Source organism: Dipodomys merriami, unplaced genomic scaffold, assembly GCF_024711535.1.
Source record: "Dipodomys merriami isolate MVZ:Mamm:240054 unplaced genomic scaffold, mDipMer1.0.p SCAF_94, whole genome shotgun sequence".
Taxonomy (NCBI): Eukaryota; Metazoa; Chordata; class Mammalia; order Rodentia; family Heteromyidae; genus Dipodomys; species Dipodomys merriami.
In genome coordinates this window covers 934,531-952,542 of record NW_027206557.1, presented here as the reverse complement: position 1 = coordinate 952,542, position 18,012 = coordinate 934,531, and the positions used below count along the sequence as shown (strand labels likewise).

Sequence of the window (18,012 nt, the reverse complement as noted above, 5' to 3'; positions counted from 1 at the left end):
GCCTGTAATCCTAGCTACTTAGGAGGCTGAGATCTAGGATCATGGTTCAAAGCCAGCCCTGGCGGGAAAGTCCGTGAGACTCTTATATCTCCAATAAACCACTAGGAAACTGTAAGTGGCACTGTGGCTCAAGTGGTAGAGTGCTGACCTTGAGCTGAAGAGCTGAGGGATAGCACCCAGGCCCAGAGTTCCAGCCCCACGACCGACAAAAAAAAAAAATTGCAATGCCTACTGCTATTGGCCATCAGTGAGAAAGGGATACTCTTTGTGGACCAGCTTGAGTTCCAGCAGCAAAGAGCTAAACCCAGCCTGGCAGGAACCAGAAAGTACAGAGACATAGAAATCTAGACCAAAGTGTGAGCAAAGCCTGGAGGAGGAGGAGACAGGGGTTGGAGGTTGGATGCCCAGAGCAGCCTGTGTCTTATCATAGATGCCACGGGAACCACTGAGGGGTGGAAAGCCACATGGGTAGATCACATAGGCATTTGCAACAACCAGAAGAATGCTGCAGATGGGGGAGATGGGTGGACAGAGAGAAAACAAAAGCGAGGCACCCAAGGATGTATTTAAGGAGACAATTGCAGTGATTGCCAAACCTGAGGCTGACTGGAGCGAAAGGAGGAATACCATAGAGGAAACAGAGGCAGATCCCATAATACAGGACCCACAGGGCCAAGCTGGGGGCCCAGAGGACTCCCAGATTAAATGCAGAGGGGAAGGGAGGAACCATGATGAGAATGGATGTTGATCCTTTAGAAGGTCTGCATAGTTGGACACAGTGGCTCACACCTGAACTCCTAGTTACCTGAGAGATGAGATCCAGAAAATCACAGTCTGAGGTAAACTCAAGCAAATATCTCACAAGACCTCATTTCAACCAATAAAAGATGGCATGGTGGTGTGTACTTTTCATACCAGTTACATGGGACGCAGCAGAACAAAGAGGATTGTAGTCCAGGCCAACCTATACATAAATGTAAAACCATATATACATATACATATATATATATATATATATATATATATATATATATATATTTGGGGGCAGAACTCCAGTGTTAGCAATAGCTAGCTAGCTATAGCTAGCAAGCATAAGGCCCTGAGCTCAAAGTTCAATACCACACACAAAAAAAAAGATACACAAATAAACTTTCCAGACATAAAAGTAATTTTCCAATCTCTTGTTTGCCCCAATAGTATTTCCTTAGACACAAATAAATGTCGCAAGTCACTATCAACCTGATAACATGGCTATGAAAATGGGGCCAAGGCCAAAGACAGAGATTCAGCCAACCCAGTGGGAGAGGGGCACCTACCATTTTCAAATATTGACATCTGTCTAGCCAGCCAGGAGTCTATTTTCCTGAAGGAAGGAAAACTTTAATCACAATTACCATTTTACTTGGGCAGGTCCTATTCCCTTTAGACACATGTTTATCACTGCAGAAGACATTAGGGAAGGAGGAAATAGGGTTTTAATCAGTGTCATTCTGTGCTGGCCACAGCCCTGTCTGGCTCAGATGCCAGCCAAGGCCCTGCTACCCTGCACCATATAAGCTTACTTTCTGAAAACAAAAACCAAAATACAGCTTTCCCCAAACTCTTACATGTAAAACTCTCGTGGACCAATACACATCATGGTTACCAGAATGTTTCAAGTATAGTTTATTGTCATAGATGGATGGCAAGGCAGGCCAGGATTCACTATTAAGGAATGCTCAATGGGTGCGATCTAAGAGGAACTTTTCAGCTGTATCATCTACACAGACTATCATCACACAGGACATAAGAGACTGCACCTCCACACTGGGTCTTCTGCCAGCCTTAATGAACAGGTCTGCACCTTGCCTATGAGGCCCTCTCCATTGCTTCAGGAAAGCTTCCTTCCCAACGCCCTATGCCAGCAGGATAAACTCAGTGCCGTGGACCGGACAATCTAGCAGTCCAAAGAGCAGAGCTTCCATGTCCATCAAGTATTCTGCGTGAGCCAGAAGGCCCAGCACTGGCACCACAGCCAGCCGTGGTTACATCGCCTATCCCTCCTCCTGCCCCCCTGAGCCGGACAGAGATTCTCAGTCTCCAGCCTGGTTGCTGTTTTCCCATCAGGAACTGCCTTAGTCCAAGATGATTTTCCAGGTTCTGAGTCCTCTATGATCAGGTCTGCCTTGGTGTCTTCCCCTTCCCACTCTGGCCTAAGACTGACAGGGTGGGCTGGCATCACATGCCCCCTTCAATTCCCTCTACAAAAGAGAAAGGGAGCAATTCTCTCCAAGGATTAAGGTGAGAGGGGCAGGAAATTTTCTTGTCTATCAATCAAAGAAGGGTGTGTAAAGAATTCCAGCTAGTGAACTCCTGCTGAAGAAACAAACCATATTCATTGTGCCAGGGATGGAACTCCATGTGCAGAGCCTCCCTGGCCCTGACCCAGGCTCTTCCTCCACTTATACCCAATGCAGACCGTCCTAATTCCCAAGTTCTATTCCCATGGATAGAACCAACTGTGAATCCAAAATACTTGTTGGGGGGAAAAAATGTGCCTATCCTGAATATGTACAGACATTATTTTTCTTGCCATTATTCTCTGAATAATACAGTTCAACAAGTATTTGCAAGCATTTACATCTCATTTAGAGTATCCCAGAGGATGTTCATAGGGGATATGTAAATTCTTGGCTTATTTAAATGAGACTCTTGAGCACCTTGAGGATTCTGCTACCCAAAGGGTCTCCTGGAACCCATGCCCAGACACCAGGAAACAAAACTGCACATACCTATTGGCCACACTGCGCATGTGTGAGCAGACAGATGGGATCTCTTCATCCTGTTCTCTGGCAGACAAAGAGTTGCCACCCCCCTGGGTAAGGCATGGCATTGTGCCAGCTGGAACAGGATCACACTGAGTCTGCACAAGTAGGAATTCTACAAATGCATTACAAGGCCAAGAGTCCTGTCACCTGAACTCACTAGCACCAGCACCAGCACCAGCACCACTACCACTACCACCACCACCACCCCGCCATGTGCTGATGAGAGTTTATTATGCCTGAAGAAGGACATACTCTATAATCCTCATTCCTCACTTAACCTTGGGGTGTGGGTATAGAGTTCCCTACTCCATTCCCCTTGCCCCCTAGGGCCTTCACTAGGAGTTAACCACCGCAGATCTGCAAGTTTTGGTGCCCACAAGGTTCCCAAAGTTGCTGATTTCCTTCCCCTTGCATTTATGTGACGAGTGCCAATTCATCCACAGAGCAGGAGGTATTGATTTAGTGACAGCTGTGCAGGGTCTGAGGAGACTTTAGCTCCAGTGCTGATACTTTCCAGTCCCTAATACAGCACTAACTAGAATGCTGATGCAGGGGGAGGGGATTCACTTGTCAGGCTACATTACTCTCATTTCGGAAGCCCCTTGCCTGGCACTCTATATGGTTATTCAATGTAAATACTGAATCAAGGAATCTGGAGAGACAGCCCGTATCACCAGATGCTGCATAAACCAGGAAGCTAAAAAACTTTGGAGGGAAAAGTCACCATAGCCCAGCATCAGATTCTTCCTTAGGACACATAGGGTTAGAATTTTTTTTTTCCTATTCAAGACCAGAACTGGAACTCCCTATCTGCTGCTGCATGCTTACTGGCAGGTGCTCTATCACCTGAGCTGTACCTTTAACCCACTGGCACTATATTTTCTTATGTCTTCCTTAACATAGGAATGGTTGGGCTAAGATTATGAGGAAATGATGCTTGGTGTACCATGAGACTCTAAAACACAAACCAGAGCTGAAGACACGGTTTAGTCGTGAGAGCACCTGGCTAGACATCTGAAGACCCGAGTTCAAAACCCGGGACCACCAAAAGATTTTTTTTCTTTTATTGGAGCTATTAATGGACCATAAAACAGATCTCCTTATTTTTCTCTTTGTTTCACAGATTTGCTGAATAAAAAATAAAGAGCACATAAGCAGGAAGGAGTCTTCCCTGGTGATGTGGGCTCTGAAATTTGCTGAGCAAGCATTCCCTGGAGAGGATTTGCTGTTGCCAGCCCAATGAAGCATTGGTAATGGAGCCACCAGCTGGGTCACTGAAATGGATTCGAGACAGCATAATTCTCTGGGATGAGATTTTATCTGAATTCCTCTTTCCCAAGAGTAGGGCATGGATGGCTTTAACAGTTCTAGACCAAAACCAGCTACAGAAATGAATAAGACACCCCAGCTTTGCACATACTGCTCCCTCTGCATGGAACAGTCTCCCCTCCCAACCTCACCCCAACCAGCCTGGACCTCAGCCTCACCCTGTCTCTGGCTGTCACATCCCCTGTGCACGGCTGAGACAAGAACAGCAAGTTCATCCTTTGAAAATACTTCTAAATTCCCCCAGACTGGTTATTCAGTTCTTCCTCTCAGCCCCAGACTGCCTGGTACCTCTCGCCTCCCTGGTGACTACAGTATCTGTTTGTGGGGACTCAGGAGGACAGGGCCTCTCTGTCACAGTCTGCGGCACAGACGAGGGCATCCACAGATGTCTGCTCAATAGACGAACCACAGAAGAAATGAGCCCACAACTGGACTCTGTGTGTCGCAGCTTTCAAATGCCTGTGAGAGAAGTCTTTTTCCAGTATGAAGCATTTCTCAACTTGATCAAACCTTAGCGGGCATCCTATACACTGTGTAGCACAAAAACAGGCCCACCAAGTTCAACTGCAGAGAAAACTATCTTATCTGCAGTGACTCTGCAGAGAATCACTAACGAGGGCAGGCCTTGTGTGTAGTAAAACAAACAGGTTGCTTGGACTTACACAAATATCAAGAATAAAATAAAACACAAAGCCAGGCACAAGGGGCTCACAACCATAAGTCTAGCTACTTAGGAGGCTGAGATCTGAGGAACAAGGTTCAAAGCCAACCCAGGTAGTAAAGTCTATGAGACTCTTATATCCAATTAACTACTAAAAAAAAAAGGCAGAAGTAAAGCTGTGGTTCCAGTGGTAGAGTGCTAGCCTTGAGCAAAAGAAGCTCAGAGATAGCACCCAGACCCTGAGTTCAAGCCCCAGGAATGGCACAAAAATAAAAAAAGAAATACAGGATCACAATGCTACCCTATACACAATGTGTTTCTTTTCTAAAAATAAGTTTTTACTGTAAAAATGCTGTACAGAGGGGTTACAATCACATGAGCAAGGTAATAAATACATTTCTTATCAAGCATTGTTGCCTCCTCCTTTGTTTTTCCCCTACCATCCCTTCCCTCCCATCTCCACAACTACATTCCCCCCCCCACACACACACACACAATGTATTCTTTTATTTCACATCTTTGGCAAGCACCAAGCTATCAAACTTGCCTGTGTGTTGGGGAAACTGGAATCATGTGGACAGACTTCCTGGGACTCAGTGTCAGGCTCCTTCACTGGAATTAGGGAGTCAGGAAGATACAGTTATTGGTGTTGTGGTAGTTAAAACACAAGACTGGCTGAATCACAGCCCAATAATGTCTTCCAATACCAGAAGCTTTACAAAGGACAAACAAGTGTCCAGAGGGCCTCCGGGGACATGCTGCTCTAGCCCAGAACATCATGACCTAGCTGGTCCCAACAGCTGGCCTCTGGGAGGCTGCACTCAAGAGGGCTAACCTCCAGAGCATCAGTCAAAATGTGCTAGGGAACCCATCCTTATAAGGACAAAGCCAATACTTCCTGCTCCTTATCAGCCATTCCCAGTTGACTGCAGCCACAGGCAGAAGCAGGAAAGGCAGTGCCAGCTGCAGAGATGAGATACCTCTTGGCCTCAGAAGTATTTGCAGCCTGTGTTGAGGACCCTGTAAGCCACGTAGTGCATTAGAGTCAGTTCCATCATTTTGCAAACATTTGACCTCCCTCCCTGAGATCTAGATCCTGTGTCAAACACAATGAAGCTTACAAATACGGTAAACAATCTTGTTCTTGGGGTGAAAAACACCGATGGCCAGGGGGAAATCTGTGCTGTTGAAGTTTCATCATTTTCTCTCCTTGTAATTTTCTGCCTTTGCTGCCTGTACCCAACACTTCTACTACTGCATGAGATGCTGAACTCAGTAGGCTAGAACAACAAGGGGCAGAGGAAGTTAAATGTAACCTCCTTAGGACAGAAAAGAAAAAGTAGTAAGGAAGTAAGGAAACAGTCTCAGTCTTGTTTTTGGCATCTTCAAAAGGTATTGTTGAATGAATGGTCTCAAAGGCCCTCCCAATATAATAACATGACTCATTAGTCATCAGAAAAAGGAAAGTATAACACAATAAAATGCCAGGTTCACCCTTCACACGAGCAAAGCCATGCATCAATGAAAATATGGCGTAAGCCAGGTACTGGTGGCTTGTGCCTGTAATCCCAGCTACTCAGGAGGCTGATCTGAGGGTAGCAGGGTTGCCCAGGCAGCCTAAACAGGAAAGTTCATGAGACTTTCATGTCTAATTAACCATCAAAAAGCCAGAAGTGGAGGTATGGGTTAAGTGATAGAACACAAACCTTGAGTGAAAAAGCCAAGTGAGAGTTTAAGGTCCCAAGTTCAAGCCCCAGTATCAGAACACACATGCACACAAAAACAGATAGAATGAACAATATCATACACATAATGCTAAATGAAGTGTAAATTAGCATAGCCTGTGTGGAGAACAATTCACCTATTATAATAAAGTTGAGCAAATTGGACAGGGCCTTTATTCAGAGTCTAGGATAACCCATTTGGGTTAAATACATAAAAATATGAATTACAGAATACTTCTTTCAGTAAAATTAAAATTAATTTCCATATTCACTAGCAGTGAATAAGTGAAGTACAATGCAGTCGGGTAGTCTAACAGCTTAGTCTTCTTTGCATTGCTGAAACAAATACTTGAGATGAATCAGCTTATACAAAAGAAAGGTGTTATTTTCAGTTTCGTTTTGGAGGTTTCAGTCCAGGGTCATTTAGTCCTTTGCTTTCAGGTCTATGGCAAGGCAGTACCATCATAGTGGGAGTATACATATAATAGCCAAGGAGAGAAAAAGACAAGGGCCCAAGATCCCAGGATCTACTTCAAGAGCATGCTGCTCCCCCACACACACCCCCAAATGACTTACTTTCCTTCCACCAGATTCTACTCCTAAAGATTCCACCTTCTCTTTCCTCTGACTTGTCACTTGGCTTTTCACACATGGGCCTTTAGATGACATTCCAGATCCAAACTCTAGTATCCAATTCACAGCAGTGAAAAGGATAAATAGTACTCATATAGCTCCTCGTTATGTTTTTGCAAAGAACAGACAAAATAAGATGTTGATCAATATGTAGATCATTCCTGAGAATCAGGAAAAAATTATACAGCCTTTGTGGATATGTACATGAATGGAACTATTATACATACATGCATATATACATTAAATGTGTCTATGCACATATAATATTAGCACTTCCCAAACAGAAGCGAATTCTCCTCCTCCTGGGACACAGTCATTGACATGTGCAGACATTTTTCTCTTTTACAACTCAGACATGGGTGCTAATGGAGACCAGTGGGTACTGGCCAGGCATACAAACAAGAGTCAACTGTCCTTACTGTAAAAGGTGATAGTTCATCTTAACTGTCAACATAACTGGGTTGAGAAAGACCCTCCCTGCCAGGAGATTGAAACATACTTTTGGGTATGGCTGTAAGGGTATTTCCAGAGATAACTGGCATGTATGGACAACAAATGAGAAGAGAAGACCCATCCTGGACTTGGTTGCCACCATCCCATAGAGCAAAGGCCTAGATGGAACAGAAGTGGAGGACGAATGAAAACAGTGGGTATGGGATGCTATCTGCTCTGGGCTGCTCTGGGGGGAGAGACAATGCTCTACCACACCCTCATCACAAGATATCTTGTCACAGGCCTAAAAGCAATGGAGCTGGCTCACTGTGGGCCAAAATAAATCTTTCCTCCCTCAAGTGGATTTGTCACAGCAATCAAAGATGGACTAATACACTCACCAACAAAGAATGACCTTGCCTAAAGGGTTGATAGCACTGATGCTAAGAAAGCCCAATACAGGAGACTTCTGGGATTAAGTTGATGTTACATATGAATTTTGTAACTAAACCCTCTCCTGGCACAAACTTCACCTCCAGGACGGTACACACCATAGGAATAGCCACTGCATGGTGTACAAGTGGGCTATCCTCAAAACACAACAAGCCAGGCCTCTTAGAGCCTCTTAAAACGAACATGACATGTTGACCCCTTACACCTCTACCTCCTTTGAGGGCCGAGAGATCAAAATGTCCCTGACATCTGTATCTCATGTGCGAACAGCACCATCACACATGGCCCTAAGTTGTCTAACAGTCTAAGAAGATCTTCACACACTCTATGGCCCTTTCCCTGCTCCAACATCTTTCTGTCTCTTCCCATCCTTCTAGGTGTGAAGAGTGGTTTCATTTGCCGGTTAGTGACTGCAAATTGCTATTCTTCCTGAGAAATTATTTGTACATTCTGTGTTGGTAAAAATTGAACCATGTTTTTAATGAACTTAAAGTAGGTCATTGCTTAAAGGAATTTGCTAACGAATCTTCTATGTAGGAAGCTTTCTCTCACAGGATCACCTCAGCCCTAATCAATCTGCTGCAGTAACAGGAGTTGACTGTAGAGCCACACAGATTAAAATTTCTTTACACCTAATTTCCAAATTTTAAGGTCCTCATTATGTGGGTGCTTGTTGTAGCCAACTTGAGACTAGATCTACCAGGCCAAAGGTCTCAAGGGAGAATGATCAATAAATCAATAATTCTCAGACACAACTGCTGCAGAACTAGAATCAGGTCAGAACTCCAGAGATGGCTCTTTAAAAACAAATATTAGGCCAGTAGTCACCAGAGATTAAGGGGAGGGCAGGAAATGGGGTGGAGGAACCAGTTGTGTCAATTACAGAATCTACAGATACAATAAAACATCATTAAATTAAAAATATTGCACCCAGTTGGGTGCTGGTGGTTCACGCCTGTAAATCTAGCAACACGGGAGGCTGAGATCTGAGGATAATGGTTCCCAGCCAGCTGGGGCAGGAAAGGCCATGAAACTCTTATCTCCAATTAACCACCAGAAAACCAAAAGTGCTATCCTTGAGCTCAGTGACAGCACCAGTCCTTGAGAACAAGGACTGACAAAAAATAAAAACTGTATCCAGTCTATTCATAGTGAAGCTGTCTTTGGTGAAGAACACTGACTACCCATTCAACACTGCTAGCTGCAGCAGATCCCAACGTGTCATGTCCCCTTCCTTTCCCGATGTTAAAGAATTAGCTATCCTGCAACAGGGTAAAATAAAACTGCTCCAAAAGCATTATGAAGGCCAGCATGTAGAGGCCCAGCTCCCATTCTATCTGGGTCATACCTGAGATGTACTTAAGGAAGTTGAACTTCCGCGATGTGGAGGTTCTAGAGCATTATGGCAACCTAGCATGTTAGCATGTGGAAGCAAAGCTAGCCACAACCTCAACCTACACTGCTATTTCTCCAATACATGCCAGGCATTCTGCTAAAGGTAGAAAGTAGCAGGGAGAGAGAAAAATATGGGTGGAAAAAATAATACCAGGTCAATATTTGCACACTAATTTTCACTGTGGCATTGTTCACCATCACCACAAGAAAGAAACAACCTAAATGTTCATCACTATGTGAATGCCTAAACAATACATGCCAGGGATTTGGCTGTAGGTGGGAAGTGTCAGGGAGAGAAAAAATATGGGTGGAAAAAATAATACCAGGTCAATACTTGCACCCCGATGTTCACTGTGGCATTGTTCACAATCACCACGAGATAGAAACAACCTAAATGCTCATCACTATGTGAATGCCTAAACAAACTGTGTGTATACAAAGAATGGAATAGTACTCAGTCCTAAACAAGAAGGAAATCTCAACATTTGCTACAACATGAGTGATTAGAGAGTGGGAAAAGCTAGTTACAAGAGACAAGCAGTGTAATGACAATAAATATGATTAAAGTAGTCAAACTCTTAGAAACAAAAGGCGAATGCTGGTGGCCAGGGGCTGGGCAGAGTGAATGGTGGGAGTTGTTCAATAGCAAATTTCAGTCAGGCAGAATGAAAACAGTTCTACAGGTATGCTGCACAACTGTGCGAAGATGGCCAATATCACGAAATGACATTCTTTAAAATGTTCAACGTGATATATTTCATGTTCTTCTTTTCTGAGGTCATGGTTTGAATTCGGGGCTTCATGCTCACTCAGCATGCCTCCAGTCTTGCTCTTGGCTGATTCTTTTAGAAATGAAGTCTCATAGACATTTTTACCTGGGCTTACTTTGAACTGTAAACCTCTGTATTTTGGCTTACTGAGTAGGTAGGATTATGGCATGAGCCACTGGATTCAACTATGTTGCTTTAAACACACACACATATACACACACTAAAGAATTTTAAGCTGGGAACTGGTGGCTCACACCTATAATCTTAGCTACTAAGGAGTCTGAGATCTGAGGATCCCAGTTCAAAGCCAGCCCAGGCAGGAAAGTCTGTGAGACATTATCTTTGACCAAATCACAGAAAAAGCCAGAAGTGGCACTGTAACTCAATTGGTAGAGTGCTAGCCTTGAGCAAAAGTTGCTCAGAGACAGCACCCAGGCCCAGAGAAAAAAAAGCAATTTAAAAACCAAATAATTTTCTGACCCACTAAAGGATACTGGACTCAGCAGAATCTCAGCAGAAAGTACCTCCAGGAAGCTCACACACAAAAGGGTTTTGCAAATAACAAATAAAGTTCCCTAAAACCTACTGGATACTATTGATGATTTCTATTTAAAAAAATTTCATTAGTAACAATAATTTTTTAAAAGCTATCATTACTGGAAAGCTACTTTTCGTGCTTATTTACAGGCAATATTTCATGGACTCTTCTTAGTGACTTTCTATGACAATCATCTCAGTTATATATTACTGCATGAAAACCCAGTGGTTTCAAACAATAATAATAGCTTTAGTCTATTTATGAAAGGGCCAGGGTTGGTCTGTGTTCAAGCAAAGTCAACTGAACAAGGCCTTACTGGATGATCCACTTGCAAGACTGTCATTCACATGGCCAGGATTGGTCCCAGGTATTCACCAGGGGCTCAGCCAGGCCTGAGGGCCACAGGGCTCAGTGACTCCTACATGGGTGAGGGTTTCCTCACAGCATGGCAGCTGGATTCTAAGAGCAATACATGTCTGGGTGCTTAGCATTTTAATCATAGAGCTTTGCTAGGAATATAATAATCAATTTCACTACAGTCTGTCTGTCAGTCAAGACTGTCACAACATAATCCTGGAGACCAAAGAGAAGACACATCAACCCTACGACAAGGTGAGAGGAGTAAAAAGGGAGCAGTGTGGGAAGTGTGAGTCCAGAGGTCCTTGTATGGCTATCTTTGGAAAATTCAATATGCTACAGAATCCTTGGTATCATCTCCATTTGGAAGATGGGGAAGCTAAGCCTACACAGACTCAGACAGAGTTTTCTAGGCACACAGCTCACAAGGCAGAGTCCTTGCCAGCAACTCTCCAGCTTTCTAGTTCTTCTAAAATTTCTCCAGTAATTAATCTGGCCTGGATCACCTCTACTTTCCTTTTCTGGGAAGGGTCTATGTCATGTCACTAACAGGAAGATGAAGGTAAACTTCCCATTATGGGAGATTTTGCTAAATGAGATACCTGTCCTTTCTCCTCAACTAAAGTCTGAACTGCTTGCAAGACAGGAAGCAGCTCAGTAATACCTTGTATCCACTTGAAATTTGATCCGGTTCCATGGGCACAACAGGAGTTCAATGAACTCCTATTTGAGATGCACCTATTTATTTCCAGCCTGTGTCTCTGACTCTCCACCACACTGTGAATGAAAGGCACAGGGAGAGGGGCTGGAGGCTTGGTTCTAAACTCCTACTCTACCTCCTCATCCCTCAACTCACATATAGCCCCTCATGTTATGTCCCTTGAATGAATTAATGAATGTATGCATGCATGAATGAATGACAGATGGGTCTAAGTGGGATGGATAGTGTTTCAGGTTTATCATCACTTTCTTAATCCAAACAAGCAAAATCCAGCATAAGAGATAGACAATGCCTTCATTGAGACCTTCAAGCCTAAGACAAGGCAACCTGATGTTTTGGTGGAAAATTAAACCCAGTGGGCCTCATGTTGGAAAGAAGCAAATAAAGATGCATCACACAGAGGATGGCAGTGCAAAGAGTTTTTAGCTGAAAGAGGTAAAGGATGTAAGCTTTGTTGTTGTTTTCATTTTGTGCAGGTACTGGGACTTGAACACAGGATCTAGACACTGTCTCTTAGCTTATTCACTCAAGACTGGTGCTTTACTACATGACCCACATCCCCATTTCTAGCATTTTGGTGGTTAATTGAAAATAAAAGTATCATGTACTTTCTTGACCTGGCTGGCTTTGAAACATGATCTTCATAGCATTACAGAAGTGAAACACGGGCAGCCAGATATAAAGCTGCAATCTTTAAGCCTGCTCATCTTCTCTGACATTTTCTGACACCCTCTTTACTTGGATCTTGGGGTCAAGTGCAGAAGACACAGGGTAAGAGGAGGAGGAAGCAGTCAATATTTCCCACTGCCTCCTGTACCCCACGCTCTCTGCTGAGTAGAAGCTTGGGCGTTTACTCCTACTTAGACATTTTCATAATGAAATGAAATGGGGTTGGGAGAAGGCAGCTGGAACTGGAAGTAGGGACAAGAAGTAGCTGAGATGCAGCAACCAATTCCAGTTCACCAAGATTCTACATTGGAATTCCCACAGGTATCCAGAACTGTTAATGGATTAATTCAAAGAGGTATATTCTCCTTCACTTCACCACACATTTCTGTAAATAAAAGAAAATCCCCTGGCTTTTACTTACCATGCCAATCTAAACCTGATTTCTCCCAGGTTTTTCCCATCAACCACACTTTCTTGGTTTGAAAAGAAATCACTGCAGGAAGGTACACACATTTTCACTTCCCAGAATGAGTGGGCAGAATGAATTGTAACAGTGGATAAAGCAAGATGCAATTGTGGAGAAAAATTTCTATTTTTCTGCTTTGCCTTCTCAGAGTTCCTTCAGTAAAAATTAATTTTGCTGGTTCTTGCCCCTTAACGGTCTTAGAAGGAGGTCATAAACTAGCATGCTAACTAAAATCACTTTGTACAACTACTTAATAATATATATATGTGTGTGTGTATATATAACATTTACTAAATACCATTCTGTAAAAATAAATGAATAAATATGAGAGAGGTAATGCATTCTATTGTCTAATTTCCTTATTGTGTTGAAAGGTCTGTCTTCATAAACAGAGTCTACCAAACTATTGAGTACTAGTGATGACTCACACCTGTAATGCTAGCTACTCAGGAGGCTGAGTTCTAAAGATCATGATTCTAAGCAGCCCAAGCAGAAAAGCCATTAGACTTTTATCCCCAATTAACCATCAAAAAGCCAGAAGTGTAGGTATGGTTCAAGTGGTGGAGCTTTACCAGCCTTGAATGAAAGAAGCCAAGTGAGAACTCATGAGACCCTGAGTTTAGGACTGTTGAGAAAAAAATTTATATGATCAGTGAATATAGTTTTTCCTTGTCTGGTCCGTAGTAATTTGCTATGCTTTCTTGTAATTATCAAAGGCACTTCAACAAGCACCTTCACAGTCTGTACTTCTCAGCATGTTAGGGAAACCAAGTCTGTGCATGGCAGCAGCTGTGTAAATACTGAGAAGGGAGCTTGAGTTATCCTCCACTGTGAGGCACTGTGTGAGGATTCAGGCCCTGGCACCGTTATCAGCTGCCTGGCAACACCTCAGTTAAGTGGTAAAGAAGGATATGTTAAGATTGTAATAGAGCTGGGAAATTCCTAGTACCCAGTGATGTCACAGTGTCAAAGAGCAACGCAGGCCTCAGTGTCTGTGATGGCATGTGAGAAGCCAGGTGCCTGAAGGTAGTGTCCAAAGCCAGCACTCTCCATTCTATAAGAACACAACCTCTTGCTGTGACCTTGAATGCCTTTGCTCCAGTACGTATTTACTACCTGGTACTTTTCAGTCCTTAGAGCATATTTCTTGTTCTATTAAAAAACAAAAGCAAGGTGGTAACAATGCTCAATAGGAAATGTACTCATTACCCTACTCATGTAACTGTAACCCTTTTGTACACCATCTTTACAACAATATATATATATATATATATATATATATATTACAAAAAAAGCAGTTTCCTGGTCCTGTGTTTATTGTTGCATTTTTCTGCTTTGGGTTTTTTTTTAATCTTTCCTTTTTCTTTTTTTTTTTTTTTTTTTTTACAAGGTCTTGCAGTGTAGCTCAGGCTGGCTTCAAGCTCTCAATCAACCTGCCTCTGTTTCCTAAAGGGCTAGGATTACAATTGTATGCCACCTCACCCTACTTATTCCATCCAGAGACCACATGGAGTACCTGACCTGAACCAACCAGGTTTGTACAGGTACACAGGTATTGTCCACACCTAAGGACTCATTCGTTCACCACCAAATGATGGATGACTGATGAATATGGGATCAGGCAACTATGTACATAATTCGTGCTCCAGAGAAAAGGAGATTCTGTTCCAATTACAGTCCACTTCACCATTTTCCACTACCATCCACCTCTGTCCACAACACAACTTCTAGAAGGAACCACAATAACCATCACTCAAGCTCAAGGCTCAACTCTGTATTTGAAACACAGAAAACACTTCTGAAGATCCAAACACATCTTGCAAAGTCCTCAAAAGAACAAAGTGACTACTTCAACAAAAAACCTTAAGAAGCAAAGCAGGAATGTGTAGAATAGCTTCCATAGCCCCATTCCCAGGACCCCAAGTATATGTGGGACCCAAGAATAGGAGGAAGGAGGAATTGCAGCCTTCCCTCTATCTCTGCCACTTCCTGCTACTTGCCTTGCCTCTCTTCTGTGGAAGGCTTCTGCTGAGGGATATTGTATGTGTCTCTCTTTTGTGGCTGTGACCAAAGACTTGACCAACACAACCAAAGGGAAGATTTTATTTTGGTACAGTTTCAACATGTGTGGCTCCAAGTGTCCGCAGAGAAGAACATCACAGTGACAAGAGCTTGTGACAAAAGCTGTTCTTGAGTTCACAGCAGACAGGAAGCAGCAGCAAGACAGACAGGAAGTTGCCAAGGATAACTGACTGGCTCGCTCTCAGAACAACTTCCTCCAGATAGCTCCACCTCCTAAACCAGAACCCTCAAATTCAAAACACAAGCAGGGAGGGGTGGGGTTATACTCAAACCATAGTGAATATCTTCTGAATAAATTACCAATTTTTAATGGAAATAACTAGGTTAGGAGAAGAAGACATTATCTACACCATAGTTAATCAATTTTTCTAAAAAATAAAAAAAACAACAATCCAAAATGAGCAAGCATGAACAGTAACAACTCTTAAAGAAAAGGCATGCAATCTTTGTGCTTTGCTTCTGTCTTCTTTTCAAAGTGGCATGAGCCTTACAACATGTGTTCACATTCTTTTGACTCTTCTCCCATTAAAAGGTGGGTCTTAATCTTTTCTTTGGCTGACTCACCTTCTCAGCTGATGTAATTTGGATCTTAAATGTTCCCCCAAGAAGCCTATTCAACAAAGACTCAGCTCCCAGCCTATGGCACTGGGTAGGTGCTGCAAAAACTAGGAGGAGAGATCTAGAAGTAAGTCAGCTCAATGGAAGCATGCTCCTGAAGAGGACATTAGAAGCCTGGCCCCTCTCCTCTCCTCTCACTTTGCTTCCCAGCACCATGAGCTGAACAGCTTTGCCATATAGCCCCCACCTGGATGCTCTGCCACATCTCAGCCCCAAAAACAACAGGGACAACTGACCTGGACTGAAGTCATTCTGAAATCTACAATCTTGAATCTTTCCTAGTGAAGGCCACAATCAGGACGACCAAATGAGCACATGCAAATTCAAGACTGTGTTTGAAGATCTGCAACTGAATTGTAAGATTAAATAAGTAAACTCACTACAAATAATTCCTTTACTGGACTTCAATTTAAAAGGAAACTTCAGCCTTCCAACTGTGGCACCTGCTAAATCAGATATGATGCAAACCATGCTAATTTTGTCAACTGTCAATCAACTTGACCAGATGAATTAAAGTGAAGAAAGGAAGTTGGTTTGAGGCCAATTCCTAGGTTTGGCTTGGTTTGGTGTTTTGCTGGTTCTGGGGCTTGAACTCTGAGTGCTGTCACTTGTCTTTTTCCATCAGAATTAGCATTCTACTACTTGAACCACAACTCCAGTTCCTGTCTTTTTGGTGGTTAATTGGAATTAAGAGTCCCTTGGATTTGTCAGCCCAAGCTGGCTTCTAACTGTGATCCTCAGATCCCAGCCTTCTGAGTAGCTTGGATTACAGACATTTGCCTCCAGTGCCCAGCAAGTCCTAGGTTTGAATTCCCCATCCGCTCCATAATGTACATTAGAATTCTGAGAACTTGATTCCCACTGATTAATAGAGCCAAGTGAATATGCCTCATCATTCAAATGTTCTACCATGACAATACTCCTCAACCTCACTGAGCCCAGGGAAGACTCACAGCTCACCTCTACCAGCAGAGGAGGGCTCCCACATCCAGGCCACGATTTGAATGAACCCTGCAATTAAGTAGTGCACCTTCACATCTCTACCCAATAGAGAAACATTTGCTCCATTCAGTTCAATATCTAGATTATTCTAGGACCTCCCCAAGAGGACTTCTTTAAATATCAGCTTAAGAGAGTTCAAACAAGCAAGCAAGTGAGCTAAATAAGGCCGACAACAAGCTTTTTAGCCAAAGCTAGGTGCAAATGAGGGAAAAATGTATGCCACAGCACTAAATGTGCTAGCCTTCTGATCTATCTCAGCATTCTGTTTCGTTTGTGGCTGAAGTTCTTCCTCAATTTCCGCATGAACTTACTTGTGAAACCAAAGGATAGAGAGTGAACACCATAAGAGCAAGGCCCTACTGAGCACTGCCCACAAGCCAGCCATGGCGCCAACTCCCAACTAGTTTATTTCCATAACAGTCCTTGGAGAGGGTGCCATTAATCACCTCCATGGTTCAACCAAGGAAGAGGGAGCATTAAGCAGCTTTGATGATGGTCACCCCATTGAAGAGAGAGCAGAAAGACTGGATCACAGGCAGCCATCCAGAGTTAATAGGTGCATCCCGGGGCTGGGAAGGTGGCTCAGTGGTAGTGCACTTGCCTTGCAAGCCTGAGGCCCTGGGTACGATTCCTCAGCACCATATAGGCAAAAAGAAAAAAGCCAGAAGTGGCACTGTGGCTCAAGTGGTAGAGCGCTAGCCTTGAGCTGAAGAGCTGAGGGACAGAGCCCAGGCCCAGAGTTCAGGCCCCACAACCGGACCCCCCCAAAAAAATAGGTGCATCCCCCCAAAAAAAGATCTGTTGAAATGTGAACTCACTAACCCTGAATGGGATCATACTTGGAAATAGGGTCTTTACACACATACAAAGAGTTAGAATGAGGGCTGGGAAGGTGGCTCAGTGGTAGAGCGCTTGCCTTGCATGCCTGAGACCCTGGGTTCAATTCCTTAGCACCACATAAGCAAAAAGAAAAAAGCCGGAAGTGGCGCTGTGGCTCAAGTGGTAAAGCGCTAGCCTTGAGCTGAAGAGCTGAGGGACAGTGCCCAGGCCCAGAGTTCAGGCCCCATGACAGGACCCAAAAAAAAAAAAAAAAGAGAATGAGTTCATGAGGCCTGATCCCATTGTAAAAGGGAGGAAAATATGGTGTAAAAACATGGCGATACACAAGGACAATGTGGCCTTAAGAAGATGGGGGCAGAAACTGGAAGGATGCTGTAGAAGCTAAGAAACACCTGGGGCCACCAGGAGCTGGCAGGAAGTGTAGAGGAAAGTCATGCTGGAGGTTCCAGCAGGAGCTGGTCCTGTTCACACCTTGAATCCTCATCCCCAAAACCATGAGAGAGGTTTTCATCCTG

General features: G+C 43.6%; 1 protein-coding gene across 7 annotated transcripts in view; it reads right to left on the bottom strand.

Moving 5' to 3' along the window:
- Elmo1 (engulfment and cell motility 1) overlaps positions 1–18,012 on the bottom strand; it is a 444,820-nt gene that overhangs the window by 396,096 nt on the left and 30,712 nt on the right. Inside the window, exon 1 of one of the 7 annotated variants that reach the window (XM_070014219.1) lies at positions 15,892–15,946. The exons of the other annotated variants lie outside the window; for them this stretch is intronic. The gene's annotated coding sequence lies outside the window, so the exon portion shown is untranslated. Of the gene's footprint in view, positions 1–15,891; positions 15,947–18,012 lie in introns of those variants that run through there. 7 annotated transcript variants of the gene reach the window in all.